Genomic DNA, 15,246 nt, shown 5'->3' with positions numbered 1-15,246 from the left:
GACTTGAATCCTGAGCTTCTGGTTCAGAAGCAGGGACACGATCCATTGCGCTGCAAGATCTCCTTAAACTTCAAATAAAGAACACTCAATATGGTTTACCAATCCCTGCAGTGTAATTGGTACGCTTACAATGAATCAAAGACTGTAACAGCACCCTTGGCGCTGAAAGTACAAGCACAATGAAATGTTGTGGCATTCTCATTTCACTGACAGCATCTGTGGACGTGAAAATTCACATTGAATACAGGAGTTGGGACATCTTGTTGAAGTTGTACAAAACATTGATAAGGCCACATTTGGAATACTGTGTACAGTTCTGGTCACCCTATTATAGAAAGGATATTATTAAACTAGAAAGGGTGCAGAAACGATTTACTATGATGCTACCGGGACTTGATGGATTGAGTTATAAGGAGAGGCTGAATAGAATGGGACTTATTTTCCCTGGAGTGTTAGGAGGCTGAGGGGTGATCTTATAGAGGTCTATAAAATAACAAGGTGCATAGATAAGGTAGATAGTCAACACCTTTTTCCAAAGGTAGGGGAGTCTAAAACTAGTAGGTTTAAGGTGAGAGGGGAAAGATACAAAAGTGTCCGGAGGGGCAATTATTTCACACAGAGGGTGGTGAGTTTCTGGAATGAGCTGCCAGAGGTAGTAGTAGAGGCGGGTACAATTTTGTCTTTCAGAAAGCATTTAGACAGTTACATGGGTAAGATTGGTATAGAGGGATATGGGCCAAATGTAAGCAATTGGGACTAGTGCAGTGGTAAAAAGTGGGCGGCATGGACAGTTTGGGCCAAAGGGCCTGTTTCCATGCTGTAAACCTCTATGATTCTATGACACTGTGGGTCAGGTATGAGGCTATCTATCAGAAGTGTCTAGATTGTGGCTGTATTCAACTTAAGAATCATGTGGGCAGAGAAGGCAACTTATACCATTCTGCAGGCTCGTGTCTCTATTATAGTCCACAGATTTCAGTTGATTAACTGAACACTGACCAGCAGCCAAATCTGAGTGAATTTGCATGTTGTGCCTTTGTATCGGCTCAGTTAGACCCAATCTGGTTTGAATTTAGGGAAAAAGAACCTAAATTAAATAATGACTTTGCGAAGGTGCTTGGTTTCTGTTCACGCTCTTCTCAGCATCGTTCTTTTCCATATTCCACTGACTATTAGTCCGACACATGACTGGCATTTGTGTGTATAGGCTGTTTGAAACCCTGAGGTAAATTAAACACAGGTTGAGATTTGAATGCTTACCTCGGGCCAGGGCTTTTCAGTACAGAACTATTATATAACAGCTAATTGGTTGGTGTGTCACTTCTAATCAGATTAGAATGGTTCAAACTGCAAGTCCTAGGTAAATGTTGTTTCAATTTGAAATATGGCATCATAAACTTATACTACAAAGAGCATCTAGTTTAATATTCCCAAAGAAAGGTTAGACAGTCAACTCCTCTTAAGAATACAAACTATTTGCCATAAAAGTTTATATACGCACCATTAGAAATATACACTAAACATTTAAATTGAATTCAGTGTTTAAGACCAAATCGCCATGACATTGTGACTGCAAATCTGTTGCAGACAATTTAGGCGTAGGACTTACACGACTCTTTAAATAGCATTTTACATGATGCACTTATCATTAAGGTTAATAACTGGATTCTCTTTGCGCATACTTAGCATATATCTCTGTTTTACTTTTGTTTTAGTGGTAAGGCGATTTTTTTTATATCGGGAAAGGTTCACTGCTAATGCTAGTGGGTTCCTGAGGCCAGAAACAAGTTCACTCCAACAGCGCCATCTCTTCCTGCTTCATGGGCTTAAGTGTCAAAGACTGACCCGGTCACTTCTATGACATGACCAGGTCAATTTTTCAAATTTTTAGCTTTTGATTGGCGGAAAGTTGACCTTGGTCAGTTTTTGAACAATTGAAGATTAATTTCCTGAAAGCAGTTGTCTCCTCCGATAGTTGAATCTGTAAGGAACGCCATGGGATGATACGTTACTCGAAGCTAAAATTTGATTCACTCTCATGCCGTTTCTTGACATGGTTGACAATGTCTCATTCCATTTCCAAAGACACCTTTGTCCAATCAGTTCATTTCCTTGGAAAACTAATTGAAATAGCAAAACCCTAATTTCCCTTGTTATGCGTAAAAATGATCAGAAATAAGGAAAGAAGTAACATTTTTCAAGAGCCTCAACTTGTCTCCGTGCTCTTCATAACTTATTTAGAAGCTTTGTATTGTAGTAACTGTTGGTGATGGCCCAGCCACTTTCCACACAGCAAGGTCCAACAAACAGCATTGGAATGATTGGTCAGTTAATCTGTTTTTGGGAGTATTGATTGAGGGTTAAATGTTGACGAGGTCAGCAGGAGAACTCTCTCGCTGTTCTTTGAGTTGTACCACAGACCTTTTACATCCACCTAACAGGACAAAGGATGATTCGATTCAATATCTCAGAGATGGCGCCTCCAACAATGCAACATCTCCTTCATTAGCACTGGAGTATTAGCCTACTTTATATTCTCAGGCTGCCAGGACCTTCTGCCCTTCTGATTCTAGAGGACAGGGTGTCAATAGTGAGGCAAGCAGAACAATTCTGACAAACATTAGCAGCACAAATGATAAACTTTCCATTTGTGTAATTCCACATTTTCTCTTTTCAATATTCCAAATTCCCAGCCTCCCCCAGATTTTTTTTGAATTACAACATCACAAAGAAAATTAGTTTGACTTTTTCCAAATCTGGAGGCCAACTATTTTTTATTGGATCTTTCATAACTGGTGGTACAATGGTTAGCACTGCTGCCTCACAGCGCCAGGGTCCCGGGTTCAATTCCAGCCTTGGGTCACTGTCTGTGTGGAGTTTGCACGTTCTCCCCGTGTCTGCGTGGGTTTCCTCCGGGTGCTCCGGTTTCCTCCCACAGTCCAAAGATGTGCAGGTTAGGTGGATTAGCCATGATAAATTGTCTGTTAATGTCTCAGGATGTATAGATTTGTGAGGTAAATGTGTTACATTATGCGGATAGGGCCTGGATAGGATGGTCTTTCGGAGAGTCGGTGCAGACTCGATGGGCCAAATGGCTTCCTTCTGCACTGTCGGGATTCTATAAAACTGTGGGTGGGATTTTATGGCCTCACTCGAGCAAAACCGGAAATTCCCGCCCAAGGTCAATGGAGATTTCTGTTGTCCGCCCCTTTCCCACTCCGATTCCATGGTGGGTGGGGCAGCAAAATTCCGGGGTATATGTTAGATCTAGAACACAATAATACAATAATCACTTTGGAATCACTCTGAATCCCAGCACTTAAAGGGCTTAGCTACGTAACTAAAGCTGTATGACCCATGCTTTTCCAACATAACAAAAGAACTGTCCGAAATGCTTATCCCTTGACAAAAATCTACTTCCAGTTCCCTTTAGTTGCTGGACTGTAGCAACATTAAATTTGTTACGCTTCTTCATTGCCTGCCAACCATGTGAGTGAGACTGGATAGGCTGGAGCCAGTCTGGAGACCACAATTCTGCTTATATCTACACTGCAGTTGATTCAAAGCCCGAATATTAATCAAACTGAATGTGACTGTTTATTTTTAGGTTACAGGGAAAAAAATATGGACCGTACCGAGTAATTTCAAATTCCAAGTGACCAGCTTATATCAAAGGAGACTTCCCTGAATTGTGCCATTGCTTGATATCACATGAAGTGAATCCAATTTTTGAGAACTAGTGTTTGTGATGCTGAAGACCTTGTAAGACCCATAAACAGGGGATCTCACTGCCCTCTAATATCCTTACCCCTACTTTGGTGTCAATATACAAAACAAACTATGGATCCAATCTCTACTTTATGAAGAAGAACTTTATTAACCCACTCAACAACACACTCAGTTGCTTAATGAGGCCTGTATACAGCTCATTCCTGGATGGTTGGGCCACTGAATGGATTCTCTCCCGCGACTTCCTGTGACTTCCTGTCTGCAATGTCCCTGAGAGCTGTGGCCTTATATCCCATTCTGACCCTGGTCCCTTGACATATAAGGTAGTGTCTTAAACTGGGACATCCGATTGGCTAATCAGTGCCACCCTAGCCATGCAAGACCAGCTGTATGTGGCCATTTGCAGGTAAATGCCAGCAACGGATATGATCCGTTGGATATCTCAGTAAGGTGGGAATAAAGTCAATCACACATATCCGAGAGGTCATTGCCGAGGTCAGTTGCTGCAAACAGAGTGCCTGCCGGATAACCAGCACCCCAGTGACATGTCCTGACATGTCTGTGTGCATGTGTGTCTGTGTGTGAGTGTGTGTCTATGTGTGTGTGTGTGAGTGTGTGTGTCTGTGTGCATGTGTGTGTGAGTGTGTGTGTGAGTGTGTGTGTCTGTGTGCATGTGTGTGTGTGTGTGTGTGTGTGTGTGTGAGTGTGTGTGTGTGTGTGCATGTGTGTGTGTGTGTGTGAGTGTGTGTGTCTGTGTGCGTGTGTGTGTGTAAGTGTGTGTGTGTAAGTGTGTGTATGAGTGTGTGTGTGTGTGCATGTGTGCGTGTGTGCGTGTGTGTGTGCATGTGTGTGTGAGTGTGTGTGTGTGCATGTGTGTGTGTGTGTGTGTGTGAGTGTCTGTGTGCATGTGTGTGTGTGTGTGTGTGAGTGTGTGTGTGTAAGTGTGTGTATGAGTGTGTGTGTGTGCATGTGTGTGTGTGTGTGTCTGTAAGTGTGTGTGTGTGTGTAAGTGTTTGTGTCTGTGTGCATGTGTGTGTGTGTGAGTGTGTGTGTGTGTGTGTGTCTGTATGTGTGTGTGTGTGTAAGTGTTTGTGTCTGTGTGCATGTGTGTGTGTGTGTGAGTGTGTGTGTCTGTGTGCATGTGTGTGTGTGTGTGTGAGTGTGTGTGTGTGTGTCTGTGTGCATGTGTGTGAGTGTGTGTGTGTGTGTCTGTGTGCATGTGTGTGTGTGTGAGTGTGTGTGTGTGTATGAGTGTGTGTCCCTGTTCGGTTAAAGTTATCCTCATTTTTAGAGAGTTAAATATCAGCCTCAGTGATGCCGGTCGGGATTCTCCAATCTCATCACCAGCCAATGTTGCCAGCGGGAACGGAGAATCTAGCGCTCAGCCAAATCTCCATTCACTGCAGCGGGACTGGAGAATCCCAGCCGCAGGCGAGATTGGAGAATTCCAGCCGATGTCTCATGTCGGAATCTTTCTCTCTTTGTCCTGATATCCTCTGAACTACATATTCCTGCCACCCGGTTTTGAGCCCAGGGAGTCGACCCACCTCACAACTGGTTACATTTCAACGCAAGTATAAAGATAAGACAATGGGGGCCAGTTTGGCTCAGATGGCTGGACAGCAGAGTGATGCCAATAGCGCAGGTTCAATTCCTGTACCAGCTGAGTTTATTCATGAAGGCTCCGCCTTCTCAACATTGCCCCTCACCTGAGGTGTGGTGATCATAGCATCATAGAATCTACAGTGCAAAAGGAGGCCATTTGGCCCATCGAGCCTGCACACATCAAAATAATTTAAGTACCCGCATGGAAACTCGGAATCTCAGCAAGAAGTTGACATCGACAGGAGAAAAGAACAGAAAAAGAAAAAACTTGAAAGAAAATGGAAGGGATTTTTTAAAAACTCAATAGCTCACAAGCCCCATTTTTCTCGGTAACTCAGAATGTGCTAGCAGTTAGCAACTTGCACACTGGGAACCATACAAAATGTACGTCATAATGAATTTTGTTTTGTGAATTCTGTTGTTTTTCAGAAGCCCTTATAAAAATACTAATATATTAACCCATATCTTAATTGGTGGATACTGCATATTAAAAACTGCATTGCAGATTATTACTATAATATAACTTACCAGCTGTATACAAAAAGATGATTAAGCAACGAACGACAAGTTTTATCCACTGACTAATAACCCAGAATACTGCCGGGCAAAGTTGTAAAATGGATCACATTACAAAGTAAAATGTTGAAAATGTAAGGATGATATGGTTTTTATAATGACAACTGGAAATAAAATCCGTTCTCTGTGATCTTTACCCATTGCAACCATAAATCTATGTACAGGTTCGTACTGACGAGAGGATTAACAGACACAGAGTAAGTGCCTCAAGGACATAATTAATCTGTATTTGAGATAGTTTATGTCCTTGTGCAATCAATAAATCTTCACATCTGTGGACTTTCTCTGAATGAAAACACATGAAACAGGTGTAGTTCACTATATAAAAGTTGACGGACTCTGAAAATAAATAGTATAAGTAATGCTGCTTGATTAGCAGAGCAAAATTTAAATACCGTGTAACAACGGCAGGCTTGATACATGCCCAGTCTAGGGGGAAAATTGCAATTTTATTAATTGTAAAAATGTTGTATCAGTTTCACTCTTTTAGCCTGTTGCTCCTGTAGGAATATTTTTACTTATCTATGTCACAAGTAGGCTTACATTAACATTGCAATGAAGTTACTGTGGAAATCCCCTGGTCGCCACACTCCGGCGCCTGTTGAATACACTGACGGAAAATTTAGCATGGCCAATGCACCCTAACTAGCACATCTTTTGGACTGTGGGAGGAAACCGGAGCACCCGGATGAAACCCATGCAGACACGGGGAGAATGTGCAAACAGTGATCCAAGCTGAGAATCGAACCCAGGTCCCTGGCACTGTGAGGCAGCAGTGCTAACCTCTGTGCCACCGTGCCGCCCCACCAAGAAGTTTAAAAATCCGAGGCATCTCTTTAAGTTTTCTTTGCCCTCTTGGAAAGGCATGTGTCTGACATCTTTGTCTTTGCCTGAATTGCGATGGATTCCACAACGTGAACCACTCTGCCACCGTGCCGCCTGGAAGTGTGACGAAATAGCTGTCGTGGCTTGAGAGCTGAACAGGTTGCAGCTGCGATGTCTGATGGATTGAGTTGCCTTTCCGATCTACCTGCCCCAGTTGGGGCCATTTCATTGATTTATTCAGGTTACTGATCAGAAAAGCAAAACATCCTCACACGAACACTCACAAACAAACACAGACAGATGAGAAAGCAGACAAAAAGATCATGAGAAAACGTATTCAAAGAATCAAGCACACTCTGGTGCTGACTAGAAATGTCTCCAGAATATTAATCTTGTTCATGCTTTGGATGAATTGAAGAGCCCATGGTTCTAAATAATCTTCCTTTGAAAAGATCTGGACTGTTTGAGTAAACATACACAGCTAAGTTCCATATAAATTGAATTTCAGAGGTGCAAAGGTTGATCTGGGCTACTTTGTTCAGTCTTCAGCAACCGGAGCTGTAAACAGTTTGCAGACTGTCAAAAATATTTATTTTCATTAACGTCAATATCTGTGTCATCAGAAAGATTCTTTGTTCAGTGTGTTCGTTCTGCAATTGCAATGTTTTTTTCCTGCCCTTAGTGTGTTATAGAAGTGTAATTACTTCAGGGTGCTTTGGTTGGCAACGTTATCATAGCTGATGGAAGGCTGAGATAGCAGGCTGGAATCTCCCGAAATAATTACATTTTTAGAACTTGCTGAAGCCAGGGAGTTCATGCGTTTTCTGTGAATCTCTCCACAAACTACACATTACCATATTTTCACTGTAAGGAAGGCAAATTCTAGCAGCGGTTTCAGAATATAAAGCATTTGTGCAGCTTTCCAAAATATAACTCATTTTTGAGTAAATGGTTTGCTTTATTGTTTGGAATTATTGAATATATTTTGTGATAAGTCCTCAGAGCATATGTTTCAAACTTAACTTTAATTTTCATTGTCTATCTAATTTAATGTTTCCTTATGATCACATTAACATCACAAATCTGATATGCTTCCACCATTCTTGCCTTATTATTTATTTAGAAAGGACTTTCATTTATATTTTGCCTGCAGGATCTGGCATTTAGACATTGTTGATGTTTTCTGTACAGAGATATCCTTTAGAACAAAGCCTGGAATTTCAAAGGGAGCTTACTAATGGAGGATTGCTGCATGGAGGTTGAACAGTCCAGGCCAGTAGCAAAGAATTAAAGAGTTCAATACAAACTGCAAGCTGATCCCAAAAAGCCTCTGGCTTTATAGTGACCTAGGTCAGTATGTCTTCCTGCAAGAAAGGTACATTCAAAGTTCAGGGCTTAGAGACCAAACCAAATTTAGGACCACTTCATCCCCTCTCATTGACCTCTGAGGTACAGTGGTGGAATTGTAGAGTCCATAAAAGTAAAAACGTAATACCCCAGAATCAGTGATATATTTCAGTTGTTATCTGTCATCTCTCCCTGTCAACCTAGCGAGTCTGGATTCATCAGGTCCTTGCTGTTTTCAAGCTCTAATCAATACTGATTGTAAAGGATTTCATTTCTGTAATTTTATACCAAAAGTCAAACAGTTAAAACGCCAACGGAGTTTAATGGACACAAAGTTGTGGCTGGGAGTGCGTACCGTTTCAATATGCACTCCCGGCAGATGGAAGAGGGGTACTGGAATTTTTAGTCTGAATTGCTTGACTGCCTGTGTGGAGCTTGCACATTCTCCCCAGGTCTGCTTGGATTTCCTCCGGGTGCTCCGGTTTCCTCCCACGCTCCAAAGATGTGCAGGTTAGATGGATTGGCAATGCTAAATTGTCCCTTAGTGTCATGGGGAGTGGCAGGGTAAATACGCAAGGTTACGGAGATAGGGCCTGCAAAAGGTCTTCAGAGGCAGAAGTCCCTTCACCAAAACGCCCTTATTTATAACTCTGACAGCTGTACACAGAGCGTTAGCAGTTCGCAGTCTATCTCCGGGGGTGTCAGAGGAACTGACACTCCCAGTTAAGTACAAGGAAAAGACTCCCTGATTGGCCCATCAATTGGATCCTTAATGAGGGAGTTCATACTCCAATAGGCCAACCGCAATGGCCTGATTAAAGTCATTACAGGGCCTGAGTGGGATAGTTGTCAGTGCAGCTTTGATGGGCTGAATGGCATCCTTCTGCACTGTAGGGATCCTATTCTATGATTCTATGACTTTTTCCTACGTAATGATGAAACATCTGTGACATGAATTCCATTATATTTAAAGTTTATTTATTAGTGTCACAAGTAAGGCTTACATTAACACTGCAATGAAGTTACTGTGAAATTCCCCTAGTTGCCACACTCCGACGCCTGTTCGGGTACACTGAGGGAGAATTTAGCATGGCCAATGCACCTAAGCAGCACGTCTTTCAGACTGTGTGAGGAAACCGGAGCACCCGGAGGAAACCCATGCAGACACGGGGAGAGCGTGCAGACTCTGCACCGACAGTGACCCAAGCCGGGAATCGAACCCAGGTCCCTGGCACTGTGAGGCAGCAGTGCTAACCACTGTGCCACTAAAGCCGCCCACATTACTACGTTAATATATTTTATGCAAGGAATTGCCTTTCAGAAATCAAATTCAAAATTAAATTCTCTCTCTTTTGAGCAACAGAGCAATAATGCTTTCTAACAGCATTGTGGGTATGTTACTGCATGAGCAATTGGATGCCTTGGCTAATGATCTATAGACATGAGTTCAAATCCAACAATGGCAGCAAGGAAGTTCAAGATCAGTAAAATGGATACAATTTGGAATAAAAAGCTGATATAACTAAGGATGGCTTTGCATCTACCAGGTTTTCATTAAAAATGCCTCTGGTTTACTCATGTTTTTGAAGGAAAAGAAATCTTTTGTTCTTAGTCCGTCTGGCCCACATATAATTCCAGACCTACAGCAATGCGGTTAATATGCGGTTAATAACTGCCCTCTGAAGTGAGTCATCAAGTCACCCTTTTGTGTCAAATTGCTCCAAGAATCAGTAAGAATAAAACACACACAGCACCAGGCATTGACCTAGTCACCCGACATAATACAGTACCCCCACCCAGTTGACTCTGCGAAGCACTCCTTACTAACATCTGGGGGCTTGTGCCGAAATTGGGAGAGCTGTCTGACAGACTTGTCAAGCAAGAGCCTAACATAAAAACATAGAATATAGGAACAGTGGTAGGCCATTTGGTCCTTCCAGCCTGTTCCACCATTCAGTGTGATGCTGATCCTCTATTCAATACCATGCTCCAGCGCCCTCCCCATATCCCTTGACACCTTTAAAGTCTAGAAATCTATTTCGTTCTTAAATATATTCAGTGACTTGGCTTCCACTGCCTTCAATGGTAGAGAATTCCACAGGTTCACCAAACTCTGGCTGAAGAAGTTTCTCCTCATCTCAGTCCTAAATGACCTACCCCGTATCCTGAGATTGTGACCCATTGTTCTAAACGCCCCCAACCAGAGGAAACACCATCCCTGCATCCAGTCTGTCCAGCCCTGTCACAATTTTACACTTTTCAGTTAGATTCCCACTCATTCTTCTAAATTAATACAGGACCAGTCAACCCAATCTCTCCTCCGGTGACAATCCTGTCTTTCCCAGGAATCAGTCTGGTGAACCTCTGCTGCACTTCCTCTGTGTCATAATCATGGAATTATACCTTCCAACCAATATTCCATTTAAAACGCACAAATCAGGAGTATGATTAAATACTTTCCACTTGACTGGATGAGTGCAGCTCCAACAACGCTCAAGAAGCTCAACACCATCCAGGACAAAGTAGCCCGCTTGATTGACACCACATCCACAAACATTCACTCTCTCCGTCACCAACGAACAATAGCAGCCATGTCTATCACTTACAGCATGCATTGCAGGCTCCTTAGACAGCACCTTCCAAACCCACAGCCGCTATCGTCTCGGAGAACAAAGGCAACATATACCTGGGATCATTACCATCAGGAGGTTCCCCTCCAAGTCACTCACCATCCTGATTTGGAAATATATCGCTGTTCCTTCACTGTCACATTGCAAGTCCTGGAACTCCCTCCCTAACAGCACTGTGGATGTACCTACACAACAGGGACTGCAGCAGTTCAAGAAGGCAGCTCACCGCCAACTTTTTGAGGGCAAATAGGGATGGGCAATAAATGCTGGTCTAGCCAGCGATACCTATAAATGCATTAAGAAAAGGAAACTTCTTGCAAATTACCACCTACCTCCCTCCCTCATCAGATGAATCAATACTCCTCCATGCTGAACAGCAATTCAAGAGAAGCATTGAGCGTACCCAAAAGAGAAAACACTGGAAAATCTCAGCAGGTCTGGCAGCATCTGTAAGGAGAGAAAAGAGCTGATGTTTTGAGTCCAGATGACCCTTTGACAAAGCTTAGACCTGCTGAGATTTTCCAGCATTTTCTCTTTTCGTTTCAGATTCCAGCATCCGCAGTAATTTGCTTTTATTTAAGCACTGAGAGTAGCAAGGGCAAAGAATGTACTCTGGGTACAAGACTTCATCAGAGGAGTGACTTGGTAGACATACTTTTGAGCACACAGGTCGAACCCTGAAGGGCATTGTTACCAGCAGTGTTAAGCAGCGTTTCACTTGCACCTCCTTCAATTTGGTTTATTGCATTCACTGCTCCCAATGAGGTCTCCTCCACACAGGGGTGACTAAACGCAGACTGGGTGACCGTTTTGTGAAACACCTTCACTCAATCCGCAAGCATGACCCCATTCCTGTCACCTGCCATTTTAACTCAGCATCTTGCCCTCATGCCCACACGCCTGTCTTCGGCCTACTGCAGTGCTCCAGCGAAAGCCAGCTCAAGCTGGAGCATCTCATCTTCCGATTAGACACATGGTGGCACAATGCTTAGCACTACTGCCTCACAGCGCCAGGGACCTGGGTTCGATTCGCAGCTTGGGTCACTGTTTGTGCGGAGTCTGCACGTTCTCCCCGTGTCTGTGTGGGTTTCCTCCGGGTGCTCTGGTTTCCACCCACAGTCCAAAAGACGTGTTGGTTAGGTGCATTGGCCATGCTAAATTCTCACTCAGTGTACCTGAGCAGGCACCGGAGTGCGGTGACTAGGGGATTTTCACAGTAACTTCATTGCAGTATGAATGTAAGCCTACTTGTGACTCTAATAAATAAACTTTAACCCTCCGTAGTCAACAACTTTACACCGTGACCTTTTTCCTCCATCTTTAATCTCTTTCTTATATCCCAAACATTTTTTCCTCAATGCAAAAACATTCCTTCCCCCTCAACCGCCCCTGCATCTGATCATCTATCTCTTATTCTTAAGGTTGTGACACTTTTCTTGCAATCCCTTCCAGCTACAGTCATAGAATCATAGAAATCATAGAAACCCTACAGTACAGAAAGAGGCCATTCGGCCCATCGAGTCTGCACCGACCACAAACCCAGCCAGGCCCTACCCCCATATCCCTACATATTTTACCCACTAATCCCTCTAATCTACGCATCCCAGGACACTAAGGGGCAATTTTTTAGCATGGCCAATCAACCTAACCCACACATCTTGGGACTGTGGGAGGAAACCGGAGCACCCGGAGAAAACCCACGCAGACACGAGGAGAATGTGCAAACTCCACACAGACAGTGACCCAAGCCGGGAATCGAACCCAGGTCCCTGGAGCTGTGAAGCAGCAGTGCTAACCACTGTGCTACCGTGCCACCCTGTAATATTGAACAGATTTTTCTTCGTTCTCAGTTCTGATGAAGAATCAAACAGACTTGAAATGTTAACTCTGCCCCTTTCCCTACACATGCTGCCAGACTTGCTGAGTTTTTCCAGCATTTTCTTTCTGCTTGTTGTCAGACTGGGCCTTCCACAGGTGGTGGGCGAAGCAACAATAAAGAAAAGCGGTTTGATTTTGTCCCCATCAATCTACATACCACAGAATCATTTGCCCCATGGGAGGTTTTTGTAGGGGTGACCACCGTATTGGTGTTGTATTGCCCTATCACATGTGCTAAATGGGTTGGATTCAGAACAGATCCAACAGCTCAAAACTGGCCAACCATGATGAATTGTGGGTTAACAGCAGCAGCAGAATTGGATTCATGACCTGGAATATTCCTCACTCTACCATTACCATCAAGTGGGGGTCACCCTGGTTCAATGTTTAAGTTTAAGTTTATTTATTAGCTAATGTTCTGGGGATCCAGGTTCGAATATCACCACGACTGATGCCGGAATTTGAATTCAATTAAAACTAAATTCTGGAATTAAGAATCTACTGATAACCATGTCGATTGTCGGAAAAACCCATCTGGTTCACTAATGTCCTCTAGGAAAGGAAATCTGCCGTCCTTACCCGGTCTGGCCTCCATGTGACTCCAGATCCACAACAATGTGGTTGACTCTCAAACTGCCCCCAGGCAACTAGGGATGGGCAATAAATGCTGGTCAGCCAGCGATACCCATGTCAAATGAATGAATAAAAAAAAATTATTGTCACAAGTAGGCTTACATTAACACTGCAATGAAGTTACTGTGAAAATCCCCTAGTCGCCACACTCCGACGCCTGTTTGGGTACACTGAGGGAGAATTCAGCATGGCCAATGCACCTAGCCAGCACATCTTTCAGACTGTGGGAGGGAACCAGAGCATCCGGAGGAAACCCACGCAGACACGGGGAGAACGTGCAGACTCCGCACAGACAGTGACCCAAGCTGAGAATCGAACCCAGGTCCCTGGCGCAGTGAGGCAGCAGTGCTAACCACTGTGCCACCCATAAAAAGAATAGGAGGGCATTTGAGGAGCAGCACGAGATGTTCCTGAACATGCGGTGCCAATCTGGTCAAGTCACAGCACAGGACTGTTGGTAATGACATGGCTATAGTGCCTCTGCCTCTGTGTCAGAAGCTCTGGGCTTCAAATTCCACTCCAAAACCTGATGGTCAAGGAAAGTGCCTTCGCAATGTAGGCAGCAGGTTGGTTCTCAACCTGCAAATCTTTCTAACATACGCCAATGGCAGGCAGGAAGAGTGAGAGGAATTCCTGGTCAGCAGTGTGATGCAAAGAATGTTGGAGCCTCTACCAACACAAGCCATAACATCAGACTACAACCTGCATCTCAAAGAGAGTGTTGCCACAGCAACCTGGACTCCTGAGCAAACACTGTCTGTAATATTTGACCACGTGCACGTTCTCCTCTCATGCCTTTCCAATAATGTTTTTCTTCATATAGAAATGATATGAAATACGACGGCAGGCAATAACAGCCGTGGTACTTCCCTAATCCTCTGGATAGCTTCCAAGAACTATGGATATCTGCACAGACACAGATGGACTTGCATTTTCCGTTTGGAGGTTGACTTCGCCTGCCACCCATCTTGAGAGGGGTTGTGCCGTTAATCATTTCCCTAACTGTTCCTGTAAGTGCCGTGCCTAAATAATAAGAGAACAGTATGTAACTGCTACCTTTTATGACCGGGTGGAAAAAGAATGCAGATTTTAACCAATTTGTAATGCTATCCCCCATGTTGCATTCTTCCCAAACCTCTTAATCAGACTGTCTGTCTTCAGAGCTTAATGTAATTGCCCCTGCGTGAGCCCTGGTGTCTTTCAAATAAAAATGCGCAAGTATCTCAAATCTTAAATTATAGTTTACTGTACTTTAAAGAAAACATAAGAATGTGTCGATTGTATTATATTAAGCTGACTGGACAGTTGTTTATCTGTCACTTTCGCCCTTTGAATAACAAAAGTTGTTGGAAACATTAAGGTTGCATTCATTAGAGTTATTGTCACACTCATTAGAGTAATGCATACTAAACTTGGGTCTTCCTTTAAATTAATTTCAGACAGATCTTACCAAAACCATTTCTTGGAGCAATTTCTTATAATCATAGACTTGTAGAAGTAGAATTATATTTTTGAAATAAAAAGATATCAGCGTGTCCTCATTTTTTTAAATATCCATCGATTTTGTGTGTCTTTTAAGTTGAATGGACTACTGTACAGCTGGGTCATGCATAGGAAGTGCATGCAACCAACCCTGAAATCATAATGAGAAACAAGTGCCTCATTCAATACCAGCTATAATTCCCAGTGTCACACTTCATCTTCCTTCGCTCACGAAGCTCTCACACAATGTTGGAGTTGGCTGCATGGAACCAGTTAACTAAATTCAGGCCCCAGGCTGAGCAGCGCTGCAGGAGTGCAGCTTTCGTAACACCAGAAACATCCAGGGCGGGATTTTCCCGTCCCGCCTGCCACGGGAATCGTAGTGGGTGGGACAGAAAATTCGGCGGACCATGCAAAAGTCCATTGACCTCGGGTGGGAATTTCCAGTCTTGAGGCGACGCGGCCGGAAAATCCCACCCCTAGTTGCAAAATTCCAGCTCTGGGGAAGTACCACCAGGGGGGCCTTTGCAAGATCTCCTTC

This window comes from Mustelus asterias, chromosome 9 (assembly GCF_964213995.1).
Source record: "Mustelus asterias chromosome 9, sMusAst1.hap1.1, whole genome shotgun sequence".
Lineage (NCBI taxonomy): Eukaryota > Metazoa > Chordata > Chondrichthyes > Carcharhiniformes > Triakidae > Mustelus > Mustelus asterias.
The sequence above is the reverse complement of the archived record's forward strand: the minus strand, read 5'-3'. Positions refer to the sequence as shown.